Consider the following 9,491-nt stretch of genomic DNA (forward strand, 5'->3'; position numbering starts at 1 on the left):
AGTTTCGTTGCCTAAGTTTGCTGATTGGCCATCTCCATTGGATGGCTTAATGCGATTTGATGGAGATGGAATTTCCAGTCAGTTTATGCGGTTGATTAGACAGTATAATTCTATGTTTTGTTTCATTGGGTGCTCAGATTGATCACAATATCAATATTGGTGCTGCTCCTTATGTGTTCAAAATGAATGGAGTGGTGTACCATCATATTGGTTCACTTCTACCCATTGGAGGCTCTTCTCCAAAATTTGCGCAGTTATATATGGTGGACTCTGCTGATGAGGTCAGGAGCAGAATTAATGTATTTGATAGAGAGAGAAATGGTTCTCTTGAGCCTGATCTTGAAATTGTGACGGCCCTCATTCAAATGTTGAACATGCATCACCGTTTGGTCCATAAATTTAGAATTGCTCGGCAAAGTTTGTGCAGTCCTGATGTGTCCAAGGTGTCTATACGTTTTTTGGGTGATGATGGCGGTCCTCATGGTACACGTTTTTCTGGACCTACTGCTTCATAGGTTGCTGCACTTATAGTGGGTGACTTGACTCCTGAATGTAGGAAGTTTGATGTTGTTGCCGAAACACATTCTGGTCGATTGAAGCATATATCTGCTCTCAATTGTAATCTCATGGCCTTCCAATACCATATTCTCTTTCCATGTGGGGATAAGAGTTATATCATCTAGGGATCAAATATGTTGATACTAATGTTCATCGTGCCACAGTGGGTGCAAGTGTTCCAACTATTGATCAGTTGGATGATTATGATGATGATGACGACAATGGTAATACTACGGTTTCCCAAGATGTTAGAGCTTCCCGTGGAGAAGTTACTATGTTGGAGTACTAAAATTACTATTTTCATTATCGTGAGGGTGAGGTGAACCCATATACAAGTTGCGGTGGTCTAAGCCAACAAGTGGTCGTTAATGCATACTCGTGCGTGGAATCTGATCGTTTGGAGTATCATTTCCGGAAGCAAGATAAACTTCGTTTGGAGTATCATTTCCGGAAGGAAGATAAACTTTGTTCAGAGACTTATCAGGGTATATCTGATGCAATGGGTGAAGGTAATTCTACAGGAAAGAATATTGGTGTTCACTTCATATTGCATGGCAGTTTCACTGGTGGGCGACATTACATGTTGCTAAATTATCATGATGGAATGGCCATATGTTGTGAGTATGGTGCTCCCGATCTATTTGTTACGTTCACATGCAATCCTAAGTGGCAGGAGATTGCCGATGCTCTTGCTGCTGAGCCTGGACAGAGTGCTGCTGATCGACCAGACATTACTACTCGAGTATTTAATATGAAGTTTGATGAATTTTTGGATGGCGTGAAAGATGGTTCTTCATTTGGTCCTATTCAAGCATGTACATTTTGGTGGTATTTTGTATTGATCATAAATTATTGTCTACATATTGTTGCATGTTAGATGTTAACATGATGGGTCACCTTTTTTTTTGCAGATTTGTATGTTGTGGAGTTTCAGAAAAGGGGTCTTCCGCACACACATACATTGGTATGGTTGAAGGCTGATACTAAAGATCATTCGCCATCATTTATAGATGGCCTTATATGTGCGGAATTACCAGATCCTTTCACTACTAGAAAAAGAGCTACTAGTAGCGTGGGTTTTTTGGCTATCAGTAGCACTGGTGCCTGCGCTACTGCTACGATGCTACAGCTAAATTTTAGTAGTAGCGCATTTTTTACCCCGCGCTACAGCTACTCCTAACTACTAGTAGCGTGTCATTCTTCCCCCACGCTACTACTATTCTAAGTACTAATAGTGTGCCATTCTTCCCCCATGCTACTACTATTCTAAGTACTAGTAGCATGCCATTCTTCCCCACGCTACTGCTAGGTAATTAGATTTTTTTTTAAATTACATGCAATATTCATGGATGGAAAACAAGACACATCCAAGGCAAAATAAAAGAAGGTCACAGAACCATCTTAGCACTTGCAACATTCATGGATACAACATTGAACATCTCAACTCCAAGAGATCACGAGATACCATTTATACATCAGACGCACACAACCGTCACCGAAAGGTAGGTACCTTCCCTAACGTTCCACCACCAACCTAACATGACCACTTCTCTAGATATATCTACCAAGGAGTCAAGGTCCTTCACCTTGGCAACCTCGTGACGGTGGCGTCGAGGTCCTCCACCTCGGCAACCTCGAGACGGTGGCGTCGAGGTCCTCCACCTCGACGACCTCCAAACGGTGATGTCAAGGTCTTCCACCTCGGCGACCTCCGGCATCGCAATCACCTGGACAATCATCTGTATGACGCGGTCGCCGGGCTTCACAGCAAAGTCCGCCTCCGAGTTGTTGAAGAGCACGACGCCCATCGGATCGCGGTAGTCTGCGTCGATCACCTCTGCGCCCACGTCGGGAAAGTGAAAACATGTTAGTTCGCATTCTTGTGAGTAGGGTATTTTCTTCATTTATCAGTCTCTTTTAGTCTATTATGAATCTTCAAAACGGAAAGACACCTACTAAATGCATACCCTAGCTATACGTGTGCATGCTATCTTGTCGTTTTGGTGCATACAAGAAATTTATACTTGTGTATTTGAGCTATATATGCTTGCAATATTTGTCAGTTAACATTCTGTTCAACATTTATTGTTGCATGGATAGGGAAATAGACAACCAAGGACTTCAGAAAATCGATTCCCACTGCTTTTGAAAACAGGGAATAGGAGAAGTCTATTTTGAATTTTGATATTCCATGCCAACTTCAAGTATATATGCTACTATGTAATCTTCGAACGTGGATCAAAATGAGATTTCAGGCTTTGTCAACCTTACCATGATCAGTACTAAATTCTCTAGGCTGCTCAACCTTTCCTTGTAGAGAGCATTTCTTTCACCTAGTATCTCGTCGTTAAGTTTGGGAAGAAACCTGCATACCTGCAGATGGTCATCCATATCCTGAAGAAAAAACAATATACATTTTCAGTGACTCACAATATATCATCGAATACTGCTCTGGTTTACTCTAAGAATAATTGCTACAAGACTCTCTACATACATACAGGCAAAGCAATTTTCACCAAGAATCAGCTAGCAGTCTAATATAATCCCCTTTCCAATTACTCGAGGAACTGATGAAAAGACAAGTTAATTAGCTGGTACAAAACTTAAACCTTTTGAGATGGATGGATGCCCTCTTCACTCAGATCTAAAGATGATGGATGGATGCACCCAACAGCTTTGTCGCGGACGGCGACGGAGGAGAAGATCTTTGCATATACCTTCAAACTCTGTCGCTATCTTCTACCTGTAAATGAAAACATACCTTACTTATCAGAGAAGCAAATGTGAAATTGTTCAGATTAGATGTATTCAACAGAGACACTTCAATCACAGAGCTCAATATCTACTAGCTTAAATTCAAATGCTTTATTCAAGATTGAGATATCATACTGGACTCTGGCTGCACACTAACTACTCTGTGAGGTTTCCATCTAAGAAACTATCTAGAGAGATAGTAAACGACTAGTCAGAATACATAAACAACAAACTTCGTGAAAGGAAGAGACGACGCCGCGCGAAGGGCCCAAGCAGCAGTCGGTCAGCAACACGAAATCTAACTTATCTAGGCATTCATTCATAATTCAGCATCGAACTGGAAACTAGTGACAGTTTGTTTCTGGTGTCATCCGTTGCTTCAGCATCGCTACAAAGTTTAGTAGTGCCTCCTACTCCTAACGTGGGATAAATTTTTCATCCGTCAGTTGTTACTGACCCAGCAAAAAACATACAGGAAAGACTAGGGGATCACAACCAAGCCCTGTCTGGATCAATTATGCACCATATAATCCAGGTTCTATAATATAAGAGCATTTCCAGCCGCGCCCCCAACAGGCCCTCCCTAGACGTTTTTGCCGCGCCGGCGCCGAAAAAACGCCCAGTCGCCCCCCAGAAGCCCGTTTTTCGCCGGCTCGGGCCGAAACTGGTGCCGGCGGACCCAGGCCGAACCCGCCACCCTGGGGGGCGCCTGGGGCGCTGGCACAAGCGAAAAGGGCGCGTGGGTCCGCCCTGTCGGCGAGTCGAGCGCCTCTTCCCGCCGTTTCTTCCCGCTTTTCCCCCACTTCCCTCCCATTCTCTTCCTTCCTCCCGCCAATCTCCCTCCCGCTCGCCTCCCAGCCGGCCACCATGCCACCGAAGAAGTACGTCGCCCCCCGCGCGGCGGCAACCGCGACCGCCTCCGTCGCCCAGCTAAAGCAGAGGAAGCCGAGGGCGCCGCCGACCAAGCCACCGGGCATGTCAAACGCCGAGTGGAGGGCGGAAGTTCAGCGACGGGAGGCTGTCACCGCCGACCGGCGGAACAGGGCCATCGCCAAGAAGGCCCACGACAACGCGGCGCGCGCGGCTGCGGCTGCCTCATCGGCGGACCAAGCCGAGGCCGAGGAGACTCGCGCGGGGATGATGAATCCACCCGGAAGCCATGCCCAGTATGCTCCCTGGGGCCAGCAAGGCGTCGGCTCTCCGCGGCCATGGGGATCGCCCTCGCCGGGCTACGCCGACGGGGACGCGCATGGTGGGTTCAACCCAAACGTCACCTTCCCCCATGGATACCCGGCCCAGCGCACGCCCTCTCCCGCCTTCGCCGGCGTGCAGTACCCTCCATACAACTACTCGCCGCCCGCCTACGCTTCCTCCCCGACGCCCCCGCTACGCCGTGGCCCGCTGCCCTTCTCGCACCTCGGCGACACCGAGGAGACCGAGGCCAACATGGACGACATTATCGCGGCAGGTTCGGCCGCGGCCGCCTCGTCTCCCGGGTTCGTCACCCAGGACGAGGTGGTGGATCTCAGCGGCGGCATGGACGGCAAGCTCGGCTACGTCTACGGCGAGGACGACCAGGAGGAGGAGGACGACGACGACGAGGAGGAGGAGGAGGAGGAGGAGGAGGAGGAGGAGGAGGAGGAGGAGGAGGAGCCGACGCCTGTTCCGGCGAAGGGGCGCAAGAAGAAGAAGCGGGCGGCCAGGTCAGGTGAGCCGCGCATCAAGTGGGCGTCCAAGGAGGAGGAATGCCTCGCCGAAGCATGGAAAGTCGTCTGCCTCGACCCGACGACCGGCACGAACCAGAGCATCGAGACGTACTGGGACCGCATCAAGGCCGAGTTCGACGAGCGCAAGCTCGTCGACCCCTACTTCAAAGGCGTCTACATGTAGTGCAGCTCCAAGGCGATGGCGAACCATTGGGGGCGTATTCAGGGGCGTGCAATAAATGGCATGGGGTCGTCGAGGAGGTCGCGGCTCGACCCGGAGAGCGGCGCCAGCGTTGAGGATCAGGTATGCCACGCCGGTCTCCTGCCTCTCTTCGTCGTGTACGCCCGCCAACAGTTTGTTCCTCCGCGCAGTTGCTGCGCATGTTCGCCCTGTACCGGCAGAGCAACAGCGACGCTGAATTCAAGTACCTCCATGTTTACAAGCACATTGACAAGTGCGAGAAGTGGGCGGAAGTCCGGCACACCCTCGACAAGGCCAAGGAGACCTACAAGCCGGACGCGCCGACTCCTGGTGCATCGGAAGGGCGGCCGGACGGCAACAAAGTTGCCAAGAAGGGGAAATACACCGACGCGACCACCGCTCGAGTGCAGGAGTCCATCGAGCACTGCCTCGCCGACGCGCAGGCCCGAGCCATCCTTCGTGAAGAGAAGACCGAGGTGCGGTGGTCAGCGTTGATGTCGAGCAGCGCCGTCAAGCTCGACCTGCTCCGAACAAACGTTGCCGCGAAGAAGAGAAACACCGACCTGGCTTTCCTGTTGGGCGGGGTGGACATGCTCCAGAGCACCGACGAGGCGGTCAAGGCGTGGTACTTGGCGGAGCGCGGCCTCATCCTGAACCAGTTTCCCTCGACAAGGCCGCCGACGCCGACGCACACGCCGCCGCCGCCGCCAAGCCCGTGTGATGACGCCTCCGCTGTTGGAAATATGCCCTAGAGGCAATAATAAAATGGTTATTATTATATTTCTTTGTTCATGATAATTGTCTATTGTTCATGCTATAATTGTGTTATCCGGAAATCGTAATACATGTGTGAATAACAGACACCAACATGTCCCTAGTGAGCCTCTAGTTGACTAGCTCGTTGATCAAAGGATAGTCATGGTTTCCTGACTATGGACATTACATGCCATTGATAACGGGATCACATCATTAGGAGAATGATGTGATGGACAAGACCCAATCCTAAGCTTAGCTCAAAGATCGTGTACTTCGTTTGCTGTAGCTTTTCCGAATGTCAAGTATCATTTCCTTAGACCATGAGATTGTGCAACTCCCGGATACCATAGGAGTACCTTGGGTGTGCCAAACGTCACAACGTAACTGGGTGACTATAAAGGTACATTACAGGTATCTTCGAAAGTGTTTGTTGGGTTGGCACGAATCGAGACTGGGATTTGTCACTCCGTATGACGGAGAGGTATCTCTGGGCCCACACGGTAATGCATCATCATAATGAGCTCAATGTGATCAAGTGGTTGATCGCGGGATCATGCAGTACGGTATGAGTAAAGTGACTTGCTGGTAACGAGATTGAACAAGGTATTGGGATACCGACGATCGAGTCTCGGGCAAGTAATGTACCGATTGACAAAGGGAATTGAATACGGGATTGATTAAGTCCTCGACATCGTGGTTCATCCGATGAGATCATCGAGGAGCATGTGGGAGCCAACATGGGTATCCAGATCCCGCTGTTGGTTATTGACCGGAGAGGCGTCTCGGTCATGTCTGCGTGTCTCCCGAACCCGTAGGGTCTACACACTTAAGGTTTGGTGACGCTAGGGTTGTAGAGATATTAGTATGCAGTAACCCGAAAGTTGTTCGGAGTCCCGGATGAGATCCCGGACGTCACGAGGAGTTTCGGAATGGTCCGGAGGTAAAGATTTATATATAGGAAGTCCAGTTTCGGCCAGCGGGAAGGTTTCGGGGGTTACCGATATTGTACCGGGACCACTGGAAGGGTCCCGGGGGTCCACCGGATGGGGCCACCTATCCCGGAGGGCCCCATGGGCTGAAGTGGCGTGGGAACCAGCCCCTGATGGGCTGGTGCGCCCCACCCAAGGGCCCAAGGTGCATAGGGTTGGAAACCCTAGGGGGCCGTTACCCCCCGAGGGGGCATGCGCCCCCCTGGTTGGAAACCCTAAGGGGGCCGTTGCCCCCAGGCCCCCCCCTCTTTTAGATGGGATCTCCAAGGGGGCATGCGCCCCCCCTAGCCCCTATATATAGTGGAAGGGAGGGAGGGCAGCCGCACCTTGCTCTTGGCGCCTCCCTCTCCCTCCGTAACACCTCTCCTCCCCGCTTGTGCTTGGCGAAGCCCTGCCGGGATCCTGCTGCATCCACCACCACGCCGTCGTGCTGCTGGATCTTCATCAACCTCTCCTTTCCCCTTGCTGGATCAAGAAGGAGGAGACGTCTTCCCAACCGTACGTGTGTTGAACGCGGAGGTGCTGTCCGTTCAGCACTTGGTCATCGGTGATTTGGATCACGGCGAGTATGACTCCATCATCCCCGTTCACTTGAACGCTTTCGCTCGCGATCTACAAGGGTATGTAGATGCACTCCTATTCCCCTCGTTGCTAGAATACTCCATAGATTGATCTTGGTGATACGTAGAATTTTTTTTAATTTCTGCTACGATCCCCAACAGTGGTATCAGAGCCAAGTTTATGCAGTTACTATGCACGAGTAGAACACAAAGTAGTTGTGGGCGTCGATATTGTCAATTTGCTTGCCGTTACTAGTCTTATCTTGATTCGGCGGCATCGTGGGATGAAGCGGCCCGGACCAACCTTACACGTACGCTTACGTGAGACCGGTTCCACCGACTGACATGCACTAGTTGCATAAGGTGGTTGGCGGGTGTCTGTCTCTCCCACTTTAGTCGGATCGGATTCGATGAACAGGGTCCTTATGAAGGGTAAATAGAAATTGGCAATTCACGTTGTGGTTTTGGCGTAGGTAAGAAACGTTCTTGTTAGAAACCTATAGCAGCCACGTAAAAACTTGCAACAACAATTAGAGGACGTCTAACTTGTGTTTGCAGCAAGTGTTTTGTGATATGATATGGCCAAAGGTTGTGATGAATGATGAATGATATATGTGATGTATGAGATTGATCATGTTCTTGTAATAGGAATCACGACTTGCATGTCGATGAGTATGACAACCGGCAGGAGCCATAGGAGTTATCTTTATTTATTTATGACCTGCGTGTCAACATAAACATCATATAATTACTTTACTCTATTGCTAAAGCGTTAGCCATAGTAGTAGAAGTAATAGATGACGAGACAACTTCAAGAAGACACGATGATGGAGATCATGGTGTCATGCCGGTGAAAATGATGATCATGGAGCCCCGGAGATGGAGATCAAAGGAGCAAATGATATTGGCCATATCATGTCACTATTTGATTGCATGTGATGTTTATCATGTTTTACATCTTATTTGCTTAGAACGACGGTAGCTTAAATAAGATGATCCCTCGTAATAATTTCAAGAAAGTGTTCCCCCTAACTGTGCACCGTTGCGAAGGTTCGTTGTTTCGAAGCACCACGTGATGATCGGGTGTAATAGATTCTAACATTCGAATACAACGGGTGTAAGACAGATTTACACACGCAATACACATAGGTTGACTTGACGAGCCTAGCATGTACAGACATGGCCTCAGAACACAGAAGACCGAAAGGTCGAGCATGAGTCGTATAGAAGATACGATCAACATGAAGATGTTCGCCGATGTTGACTAGTCCGTCTCACGTGATGATCGGACACGGTCTAGTTAACTCGGATCATGCTATACTTAGATGACTGGAGGGATGTCTATGTGAGTGGGAGTTCATTTAATAATTTGATTAGATGAACTTAATTATCATGAACTTAGTCTAAAATCTTTACAATATGTCTTGTAGATCAAATGGCCCACGTTGTCCTCAACTTCAACGCGTTCCTAGAGAAAACCAAGCTGAAAGACGATGGCGGCAACTATACGGACTGGGTCCGGAACCTGAGGATCATCCTCATAGCTGCCAAGAAAGATTATGTCCTAGAAGCACCGCTAGGTAACACACCCGTCCCACAGAACCAAGACTTTATGAACGCTTGGCAGACACGTGCTGATGATTACTCCCTCGTTCAGTGCGGCATGCTTTACAGCTTAGAACCGGGGCTCCAAAAGTGTTTTGAGAGACACGGAGCATATGAGATGTTCGAAGAGCTGAAAATGGTTTTTCAAGCTCATGCCCGGGTCGAGAGATATGAAGTCTCCGACAAGTTCTTCAGCCGTAAGATGGAGGAAAATAATTCTGTCAGCAAGCACATACTCAAAATGTCTGGGTTGCATAACCGCTTGACTCAGCTGAGAGTTAATCTCCCGGATGACGCGGTCATTGACAGAATCCTTCAGTCGCTTCCACCGAGCTACAAGAGCTTTGTGATGAACTTCAAT

At 49.2% G+C, this 9,491-nt stretch overlaps 1 long non-coding RNA gene across 1 annotated transcript; it reads right to left on the reverse strand.

The window, feature by feature from the left end:
* Positions 1–2,238: 2,238 nt before the first annotated feature.
* On the reverse strand, positions 2,239–3,550 carry LOC125549294. Its single transcript, XR_007301306.1, has 3 exons — positions 3,168–3,550; positions 2,830–2,952; positions 2,239–2,395 (listed from the first exon to the last, which is right to left on the reverse strand). It is a non-coding gene; the product is annotated as an uncharacterized LOC125549294 (long non-coding RNA).
* Positions 3,551–9,491: the final 5,941 nt, after the last annotated feature.

The sequence above is a fragment of the Triticum urartu genome, chromosome 3 (genome assembly GCF_003073215.2).
Source record: "Triticum urartu cultivar G1812 chromosome 3, Tu2.1, whole genome shotgun sequence".
Lineage (NCBI taxonomy): Eukaryota > Viridiplantae > Streptophyta > Magnoliopsida > Poales > Poaceae > Triticum > Triticum urartu.